At 41.3% G+C, this 10756-nt stretch overlaps 1 long non-coding RNA gene across 1 annotated transcript; it reads right to left on the bottom strand.

Annotated features, from left to right (window-relative positions):
• Window positions 1-5408: 5408 nt before the first annotated feature.
• LOC307003001 lies at window positions 5409-6562 on the bottom strand. Its single transcript, XR_013798604.1, has 3 exons — window positions 6193-6562; window positions 5992-6119; window positions 5409-5840 (listed from the first exon to the last, which is right to left on the bottom strand). It is a non-coding gene; the product is annotated as an uncharacterized lncRNA (long non-coding RNA).
• Window positions 6563-10756: the final 4194 nt, after the last annotated feature.

Consider the following 10756-nt stretch of genomic DNA (forward strand, 5'->3'; position numbering starts at 1 on the left):
AACAACAGGTCTTGCAGGAATCTCTTGCTGGAAACTCAATAATCATCATTGCAGGAATCTCTTGCTGGAAACTCAATAATCATCATGGCATCAAATGCTAAAATTAGTATTCTTCACCATGAAGTTTATGTAAGGAAGCATTTCTGAAATAGATTCTTAAAATGTGTTATTCTTCACCTCCCATTCACCACTATATATACATTTACGCAAACAAAATTAGAATGGTTCTGAGAACCTCAGAAATTTAAAAAGTGTCCATTAAATTCTTGTAAATCTAACAAGAGCTTTGGATGAAAGATAAATTACGTGTTTATATCAATAAGCAAGAGTTGTTGTGTAAGCTTTTTGTTATCATCCTGTGTATTACTATTACGCCAATTTTGAGTGGTTCATTATATTTTCTATTAAATGTAAAAGGGGTTCTGGCTTCTCAAGGTAAGATACAATACACAGCATGAATGATTACACCCCTTTGAAACCCAACAAATTCAGAAATTGTCTTTACATCTAGGACAAGGGACATCTAGGGGTGTAATCATTTATGCTGTGTACTGTACTTGCCTTCTTAATTTTTATCTTAAGTTATTATAGCTTACAAAAAGTTAGTTGATTAAGATCACTATAATATTTTAATATCTAATGTTGCTGGGTTTAATCACATTTTGTTCCTCTGCATTCTGCAGCAAATTCTGAAAAGGCATATTTTGGAGGAGCTTCTCTCTAAGTTTGAGAGAGCACTTTTGAGATCTCCACTTGACCTGGATTACATGGAGTTTGTGTGTCGCCAGCAGCTGTACCTCCTGCAAGCACTCTCAAGACATGCGGAAATACCCTACAAAATCATTCAGGCTCTGGAGGCAGTGTTTGAACTAGTTAGACAACCATCATATTCCACAGCTCCACATGCAGTGGTGGATTCAACTGTTGGTCTGAGAGGACACCAAGGTTTGCAATTGAAAGAGAAGAGTTAGCAGAGATGCTGCAGACAAACCTTCCTGTGCATTACATTGCAAAAATGATGGGCGTTTCCACTAGAACCATCTTTAGAAGGATGAATGATTTTTGTCTTTCGATCTCAGGGTTGTATAGCTGCATCACTGATGAGGAGTTGGATAACCATGTGAGAGCCATTAAGGTTGATATGCCTGTTGGCAGAATGGTTAGAGGGAGGTTGTTGTCTTTAGGAATGCGTGTGCAATGGCAGAGAATAGCTGCCTCAATGCATCGCGTTGATTCAATTGGAATCCTTTCTAGATTGGATAGATTGGATGTGTGGTGAGAAGAACGTACTCATACGTACTATCTTGTAAATAGATACAACATTGTAATATTTGGTGGTGTGGATGGTTATTCCAGGAAGGTATGTTTATGTCACAGGTCGGGGGGTCGACTAAGGTCTACACCCTCCCTTTTGATTAGTACCACTGAGGAGCAGACCAGAAATCAGCAGACATGGTATTAAAAAGTAAACAAGCTTTATTTTACTTAAAAGCTATTTGAAAATCCTAATTAAACTATTCTCCTTCTTCTTGGGTTCGGTGAACACGGTGGGAATGGCCCCAACCCAACTGCGTGGGTACCTCGAGTCCGAAGGAGACATATGCTGGGCAGCAGGTGAGACAGGTACAGTTGGCTCTTCCTGTATAACAGTGCAGAGGGCTTACGGCTGTAAGAAGGGGCGTCGACTAGACAGCATGTGAGGACTCCAGGTACAGTTGGCTCTTCCTGTATAACAGTACAGAGGGCTTACGGCTGTGAGAAGGGGCGTCGACTGGACAGCCGGTGAGGACTCCAGGTACGGTTGGCTCTTCCTGTAGAACAGTGCCGAGGACTTACGGCTGTAAGAAGGGGCGTCAACTGGACAGCAAGTGAGAACTCCAGGTACAGTTGACTCTTCCTGTATAACAGTGCAGAGGGCTTACGGCTGTAAGAAGGGGCGTCGACTGGACAGCAGGTGAGGACTCCAGGTACAGTTGGCTCTTCCTGTATAACAGTACAGAGGGCTTGCGGCTGTGAGAGGGCGTCGACTGGACAGCAGGGGAGGACTCCAGGTACAGTTGGCTCTTCCTGTATAACAGTGCAGAGGGCTTACGGCTGTAAGAAGGGGCGTCTACTGGACAGCAGTGAGGTCTCCAGGTACAGTTGGCTCTTCCTGTATAACAGTACAGAGGGCTTACGGCTGTGAGAAGGGGCATCGACTGGACAGCAGGTGAGAACTACAGGTATAGTTGGTTCTTCCTGTATAACAGTGCAGAGGGCTTACGGTCGCAAGAAGGGTGTTGACGGAACAGCAGGTGAGGACTCCAGATACCGTTAGCTCTTCCTATATACCAGTGCAGAGGGCTTAGCATTCACAGCTACTTAAACACCTCCTTGGAGAACCCCAGACTGTAACACAGAACAGGACGGATGGGCACGTGGCAGAACTCTATACATCAAACATGCAGGCACTTCACTTCACTTCAAATACACACGGTGGGACACAGCATCTCCACACATCAATCTCACCCACTCCGTGAAATTAAGGCCAACGGTCCACTTCCTTCCCAATCTTGAATACGCGGGGTCCACTAACTCCCAGAGGGAAATTCCGTTGATAGAACGCGGCTATAGGATCAGTACACTGTTTTTGCTCAAGACGATAGGACTGTAAAGAGAGAGGAATTGGCGACAGTACTCATATATCACAACAACTATCTTCACAATTATACGGCTGGACTCCTCTTCTATTCCACTCGTCTCATATGCAATACGTTGAAGTGTAAAGCAGCATTTAAATTCATCCAGTGAGAAAGTTGTACTTATCTTCAGGTAGTGAGACTCAGCGCTGCTTGGTAGGAAATTTGCCCTCGACCTCTCTATTCTTCGCCTCTCAGTTCTTCCACAGAGCGATCTTCCAGCTAGTTTGATCCACAGAAAATCTCCAAATCCTCCTCGACAGGAACAAGATGGTCACAGCCGAGTCCCAACGCAAAAGAAAATCCACAGCGACAGCCCAAGAGAGAATACACAATGACCTACGTGCCCTGAACTCAACTGAACACAACTCAACCCCGCACTCTTCTTCCCGCTTTTTTTTTATCTCTCCCTCGAAGCTGCATGTCCCAATCAGCCGCCAGATGCCTAACTCGCCGCACCTGCTGCCACTCTACCATCAGCGGGTGGTGTCGCCATGGCAGCGACGCACCCGAGGCTGGCTTGATGTTTGATCGAAACCGCTCCGGGTGGGAACGTTACTCTGCGGCTTTTCGTTCCGCCTCTAGTTCGTCACCTCGTGACATTTACAGTCTGTGTATATATATATGTGTGAGTGAGTGTGTGTGTGTATTAAAAAAAAGTTTTCACCATGTTTGCATTTGATTTATAGGGTCCTATCTTGCACCCAGCGCAATTGACTTTGTACACCGACGCATGTATCATTCCTATTTTTTCACCCACGCACAGTGGACTTTTCCCTCCACAGACGCACGTCGGTAAATTAGGGAATGGACTTGCGCTCCCGGGGGCGGTTTAGCGAAAAGAGGAGGTGTGTTCCGGCGTAAACGCTCCCTGGTGCTATTTTGGAGTTTCAAAAAACAATTCTGCGAGTTGCGCGTTAGTTATATGCTATTTTAAAGGATTAGTTCACTTTTAAAATGAAAATTCTGTCATCATATACTCACCCTTAAGTTGTTTCAAACCTGTATGAATTTCTTTCCTCTGCTGAATACAAAGGAAGATATTTAGAAGAATGTCGGTAACCTGACAGTTTTTGGTTCCCAATGACTGCCATAGTATATTTTTTTCCTACTATGGCAGTCATTGGGAACCAAAAACTGTCTGGTTACTGACATTCTTCTAAATATCTTCCTTTGTGTTCAACAGAGGAAAGAAATTCATACAGGTTTGAAACAACTTAAGGGTGAGTATATGATGACAGAATTTTCACTTTAAAGTGAACTAATCCTTTAAGGGCGCATGCTTGGCCATTATTTAGCGTGTGAACAACGCGCATACACTTTGATTCTCTAATCCAAACAGACGCAGCAGTTTTCATTTTTGCAAATCATACATTGTTACAAGGAAAAATATGAACACACTAGGGAAATCATTGTTGTGTCCATGAAGATGTGAAGAAATAGGCATAAATCTAGCTTACACATTTACCCAAATTATTATACGCCTGTTTAACCGAAGCTTATTTGGGTGGGTTTCTCTCTCCCATCCCCATACAATGTCACTTCTCTGTCTTTTACAGCCCTGACGAGAACGTCGGTCTCCTCGGCTGTGAATCGCTCCTGGCGTGAGTCTGGCAAATTCGCCATTATAATAGCAATCCGCCATGGAACAAGGGCGCCTGCTCTTAAAGGGAATGTGAGAGGACGCTCTGATTGGTTTATTTCACGTTACGCCCAAACCACACCTATGAATAATGAAGCTACTTCAGACCAACCCATTTTAGATTTGCGTCGGGCGCAAGAGTCATTTATCCCACCGGTATAATAGATCCGCCGCCGAGATCCGCCCACAAAGTGTATATTTTCTCCTACCTATATTTACTTATTGTTGCATTTTGTATTTGCAGGTCATGTACTTGAATGCAGCAAGTAACAACCGGGCATCAACAGCACAGCATACCACTACTTAGAAGCAGTCCAAAGATTTGGCTTACCATCTTGCGTGATGTCATAACCATGGTGACTAACAAGTACTCAGACACACTGCACTCCCTAGAGGCAGAAGGATTGCTTGACTTATCAGTGGTTGAGGACCTTTTCAGTGTGCACTACACTTTTCTCAAAAGACTTCAGGCAGACTTGGACACATTTTCAGAAGCCTGGAATCATCATCCACTCTCCTCAGAGGACAATCGGAGTCCAGAGCAACTGTGGCAGATTGGAATGATGCACACAAATATTGCCCAATCGGAGTGATACGAGGTATGGTGACCCTGCTTTATTTACTCTGTCACCACACTGCTGTTTATGTATTACAAGTGGATTTTTGACTATGTATTTAACTGCTATACCTTCAGGACATGGAAGAGCCAGATCTAGGGGACATAGCAGCTTCTTATGATGCCGGTGAATATTTCGGAGTTGTTGTTCCTGAATTTGAATCCCCTTTGTGTTCAGATGGGTTGAGGGCTTTTGAACACCTGCTAAATTCAACTGGTCCTAATATCCCTGTCAAAGAACTGTAGGCCTATTTGCTTTGTCGGGAGTTTGTTTCAACAAATATGTTGTAATAAAAATAAATAAATAAAAAAACACACCAAGCAAGCATAAAGACAGTACTGCATAGTGACTTTATTTTGCATTGAAGCTTACTGTATATTGATATACATCATTTTCATTTCTGAATTTTTTGCAATACATGTCAATGATAAAAAAAAAAAAAATAATTAAATAACCAAAAGCTACTGCATCACTATCCTTTTAAAATACTAACATTAAAACAGTAAAGAAGAGAACAGTACAGGGAGTAAACTCTATATTAGGAATCCATCTCATGAACGACCAAATTCTCTGCTATTGCTCACAGCCTGCCTCATAATGTCAAGGAACTCAGTGTAAGTCCCGAGGTGCCGTGTAGGCAAGGTCACAGTACAGGAACATGCTTTTACAAGAGGGTAGCATATGTGCTCACCATATCGTAGCTGACAGTTGTGATCAAATTCTATGTGTATTTTAAAAATTTATCTTTGTGCAGAAGTAATGGGAACATGTCCCTGACCAGTAAGCCACTGCATGAAGCTGCTGACGGTGATCTGGTCTTGTTCTGCGTCTCCTTTAGTGCAGTCCTCCGTTTAATCTACCTGTTCATCCTAATCCTCTCTTCTGCTCTTGTTACCCCTTCTTCTGCAAGAAAAAAATCAAAACCATTTCTGTGTCTGCACCTTTACTTGTATTTACAATACCTGATATTGTATTTTTTAAATAATAGTGACTGAAAGTAACATACTTAAACTGATGTAATTTAAATATAATTCAGAATATTCAAAAATGTTACCTTCATCTTCAGGGCTTTGAATGAAATTCCTGCAAGTAGTTTACAATTCTTGATTCCCTCTGCCGCTTTGCTGAACCCTCCTCACTTAAAATAAGTGACAGGGCCATCGTGAGAAAATCCGCATCAGGCTGCAAAGAACAACCTTTTATTAGACACAACTCAAACTCCATTATATAAAAAAATGCAAGTAACAACACTTACTTTTGCAAAATGGCCAGGAACAAATAAAGGCTGAAATAAAGGCTGATTTTGTTTCACCATTTCATGGAGGCCATAGAGCTCCAATCCTTTGCACATCTGCTGTAGCATTGGTAGGATTCACACAGAAGAATGCAGGACAACAGCACTGCATATAAGAGTAAATACATAAAAAAAAGTAAGTCTCCAAAAAATAAACATGTGTTCATAAAGATTAATAAAAGTGGTTGGTTCAAACAAAAGAGACCATTAACCCTTGTGCATCAATTTAAAAAAGTTACACATAGGTCCATAATGGACAAAAATGCCAGTGACAAAAAATTGTCAACAAATGTAAAGCTTGGAAGCACAGAGTTAAGGTTGGTCTTATTTTAAAGAAGACCCGTGGCAGATAATTGTTAAAGTAAAAAAAAAAAAAAAAGTTATGCCTTGCCAACTAAATGAAAGCCTATTAAGAAAGATTGCATCATGTTATAGTTAAATGGCCCTGGGATTAAAATAGCAAAATGGCTTTCAATTAAAGGAGATGGGGGTGAAATAGTAAAATTCCAATAGAAATACACACCTGTCCCCTTATTTATGCAGTTGGCATTAACAAAATAATCAACAAAAACCCCCAGAAAAAGGCAAAAATGGCGATAAGGATGTAGGGTTGTGCCGATCGTCCATCCATCGTGATGCCACGCCCCCCGTTGCGAGTCGGGAGTGTGACGCGCTAATTGTAGTCTCTTCTATAGTTAACCTAAAAACATTGCAGGGATTTCTATGTAAATTCAAGAGAATATAACTAATGCAGATATGCTATTTTAAATACTGTAGTCTATGCCAGAGATGTGGTCTGTGAAAATACCGTGTCAGGCAGGCTACACAAATATTAATCTTGACATTGTTAGACTCTTGTCTTTTTTAAATGTCTTACACTGTACATTTAACTTAAAATATTTAATTTTGTACAAGAAACAGCCCTTATTAATGAATTATTAGTAGCCTATTGTAGTGTCTCAGGAAATATTGCTCATTGTCACTGTCACATAGCTCTTCTGTGACTAATGCACTGAAGCGGCAGTTTAAGATAAAACCATCAGACTTAAGGGAACGTCAAATAACTTTTGTCTGGTTAATACTTTTAAAGACAATTTGCCTTGGTCATAATGCAAAATAATCAAATGAAAGAATGAAGGTGATTCTGATAACGCATTTATTAAAACACAGAAGAACTCAGACCGAAACTCAGGATTTACATTTCACTTAATAATAAGCAGCACAATGTTTGTCAAAAAATAAATAAAGCATAGCATAGGCAACAAAATAAATTATGTTATTGAAATATTGTAAAGTGATGATATGAACTACACGAATGAACATTTAAAAAACAACATGCAAAATCAAAATTGAACAACGGATTGCGAAAAGTGCATAAAGAATAACATCGAAATTTAAACATGGTCTATGCATTATTAGACATATCTTTCACTACATATCGTTTAAATTTCGATGTTTCTGTCCAGAAATACCAACATATTAACTTTATCTGGTTTTAATAAGCTGCGTATTGGAGTAACTACACTACCCGCTGTGCTGAAGACACGCTCTGATGGAGTACTGGTAGCACATATGCACAGATATTTCCGTGCTAATCTTGCCATGACCGGAAACCTTTTTTCTTTCATTTTCCACCAAGTCAGTGGGTCCTCTTCCCCATCAATGGCCATTTCCTGCAGGTACATAAGTCTTCTGACTCGACCTTTTGCTCATCAGTGAGCGTGGCTGCAGCTGCTGTGGCTGCTCTCTTCGCAAGAGGGCTGCCCAAAGACCACTTTTTTTTCTTAAGCACGGTGGCGGCGCCGGCATCTGTTTCCTCTCCCTCTTCTCCAGCATGTGAGGGACCTGGTGTTGGCCTTGTCAGCGTCAGAGCAATGTCTCTCACAATCTCTTACATAATTTCAGATTTTGTGGAATGAAGTTCGGGAGGTTTCATATGGTCCCCTCGGTACCTGGGGTCAAGCAGTGTTGCTTTACGCATCATCCTCTGGATGGTGTCATCACCATATCTGCCTTCCATCTGCTCTAGGATGACACACTTCAGGTCGGCTGTCAGTTTGGAATCATCATCTTACTCCTCCAGCACACCTTCTAAATGGGCCAACATCGGCAGCAGTGAGGAAACCGTTACGTAATTTTCTCCAGAGAGAATGTCTGTTAAGTCCGCTACTGGCTTCAGCGCGTTGTTCACAGATTCCAGAACACTTATGTCTTGCCATGTCAGCTGGGGGAGTGGGCGGCGGCTTTTGTCTTGGGCAAACACACATTTGATGGCTTGCTCCTGCTCCAGCATTCTCTCCACCATTTGCTGTTTTGAGCCCCATCGTGTTGCACAGTCCTGTCAGTAAAGACCGAGTAAATAATAAAAAATATCATAAATAATTTAAACAATAATTTGTTCGTTGTTAGATAACCGTTTTAAAAATTACCGTGATCAATTAGTGCTCAGGGAGTTTCAATTCCACTTGTGCTTTCTGCAGCTCACGTCGCCTTAGCCAGCTGTGCAAAAATGCAGTGTTGACTGCCCGGCAAACACCGAAAGCTCGGTCTGTGCTGGCCCTCTGTTGCGCAAGCGAGTTGTTTATGGCCAGGTTCAAGTTGTGCCCAAAGCAACTTAACCATGGCCATTTCAACTGCAACAATATTCACCCCATTGTCTGTAGTTATACAGGCAATTTGTTTCTCCTGTAGTTTCCAGTCATTAATTGCCTCGCGCAGTGCTTCTTCCAAATTATCTGCTGTATGGCTTTCGGGGATGAAGCTAGTTTGTAAGCATTTGGACTGCAGTGTCCACTCCTTATTCACATAATGCACTGTACCCTTTTTAGCAATCAATACCAACGCCATTGTATCAACTCTTCTTAAGTGTAAGGAAGCTACTTTTTTTCCCCTTACGTGCAACCTAATAAAAATGCTTAACCCTTTCGCACGTACGATCACACCGGTGTGATCAGTCTTGGCTGGTCCCTGGAGCATACGATCACACCGGTGTGATTAGAACAGTCAGCGCATCACGTGATCAACTGCTAAATTCAAATGTACTTTCGCGCATTGGCTGGGGCTGAGCCAGAGATGGACGTGCTCGCGCTTGTCATATATCACAACTATTCAGTGTTTTCAACCACATAATGTTTATTTTAGGTTTCAGGCATTTAAAATCACATAAGTACTAGCAAACCAATGAATTTGAGTTTGTAAAATACACACATATGTCTATGGAAGCGGCAATAATAATCCTTTCCATTATAATAAGACGACACGTTTTATTCATATAAGATACACAATGTGTAAGTAGTTTTACATTTTACCCTATTCTTCTCCCAGTTAACCTGCCACTTACTTTCATGTATTTCGTGAGAAGTGGATGAATTGACGTGTTGTAAATCCAACAGACCTGTGGCACAAACTAACATGGCGCCGCCCATCGCGCATACAGCTCAACTAACGCGATCGTTATAAAAGTGTTTAAACAACCAAACACATCCACATGCACATATTTGACAATCGGAATATCTGTGTTTCATGCTATATCTAACATATTTTTGAATATTTTGAATCAAAAAGAGAAAATTACATAAAAGTAGATCATCATTCATTCAGCACTGTGTTGTGTTTGCGCTGTGTCACGTGACAAGCAATGACGCGTCACCATGGAAACGATAAAGTGACAGGTTCTAAATAACGGTCGCCTTGAAAAACTCACGCTGGGGGGTCAGTTAGAATATTTTAAACTTACGTGTGAAAGGGTTAAAAGTGCAAACCTCTTCTTAAGTGAAAGCTACTTTTTTTCCCTTACGTGCAACCTATTGGAAAGTCCGGATGAGTCATTAGTTGGGTTAGTAAAATAACGAAATTTAGTTTTTAAGTAGAAAAAAAACTATAAACTATAGTATCTGCGGTATCAATCTAAAGAAATAAAACCAATACTTTAATGTGTCATTTGATTTGACTATGGCCAAAATATACACAAATGTATTAATTCATAATTTAGGTTGTAGAGTTAAATTAGAAAACCTAAGTTTTAAGATCTAGTAGGTCTGCATCTGTTAAATCAGCCTTTGACAGCTGATCTTTATTGATCTCACCAGAAGAGATGAAATTGTACATCCACTCCATGAAAAAGTTAGGTGGAGGGCCATCCTGTGTAATGCTCACAGCCATTATTTCACCAACTCTCCTAAAATACAACAGTGCATTAAATGAAAAACGTACTCGGTTACTAACGTAACCTCGGTTCTCTCTAGAAGAGGGAACGAGTACTGCGTCGAAAGACGCTACGGGAAAGATTTATTTTCCGAGATTGAAGCCTAAAAATTAATCCTTAATTTTGTAAAATTTGTAAAACGCTTTTCTGTAGCATACAACCTTAGGCGGAGCAATTCGCGCGCCCATTGGCTGCTCCGCCAGAAAAGCACAGCCTATGCGAGGCCAGTGACGCTTGACCAATGAGGGCGCTTCGCGCCCTCTGCGTCACCTCCCGCCGAAACGGGCGTGGTCTAGGCCTATAAATACGAGCATAGCTGTC

Source organism: Phoxinus phoxinus, assembly GCF_949152265.1.
Source record: "Phoxinus phoxinus genome assembly, chromosome: 8".
NCBI classification, from domain to species: Eukaryota; Metazoa; Chordata; class Actinopteri; order Cypriniformes; family Leuciscidae; genus Phoxinus; species Phoxinus phoxinus.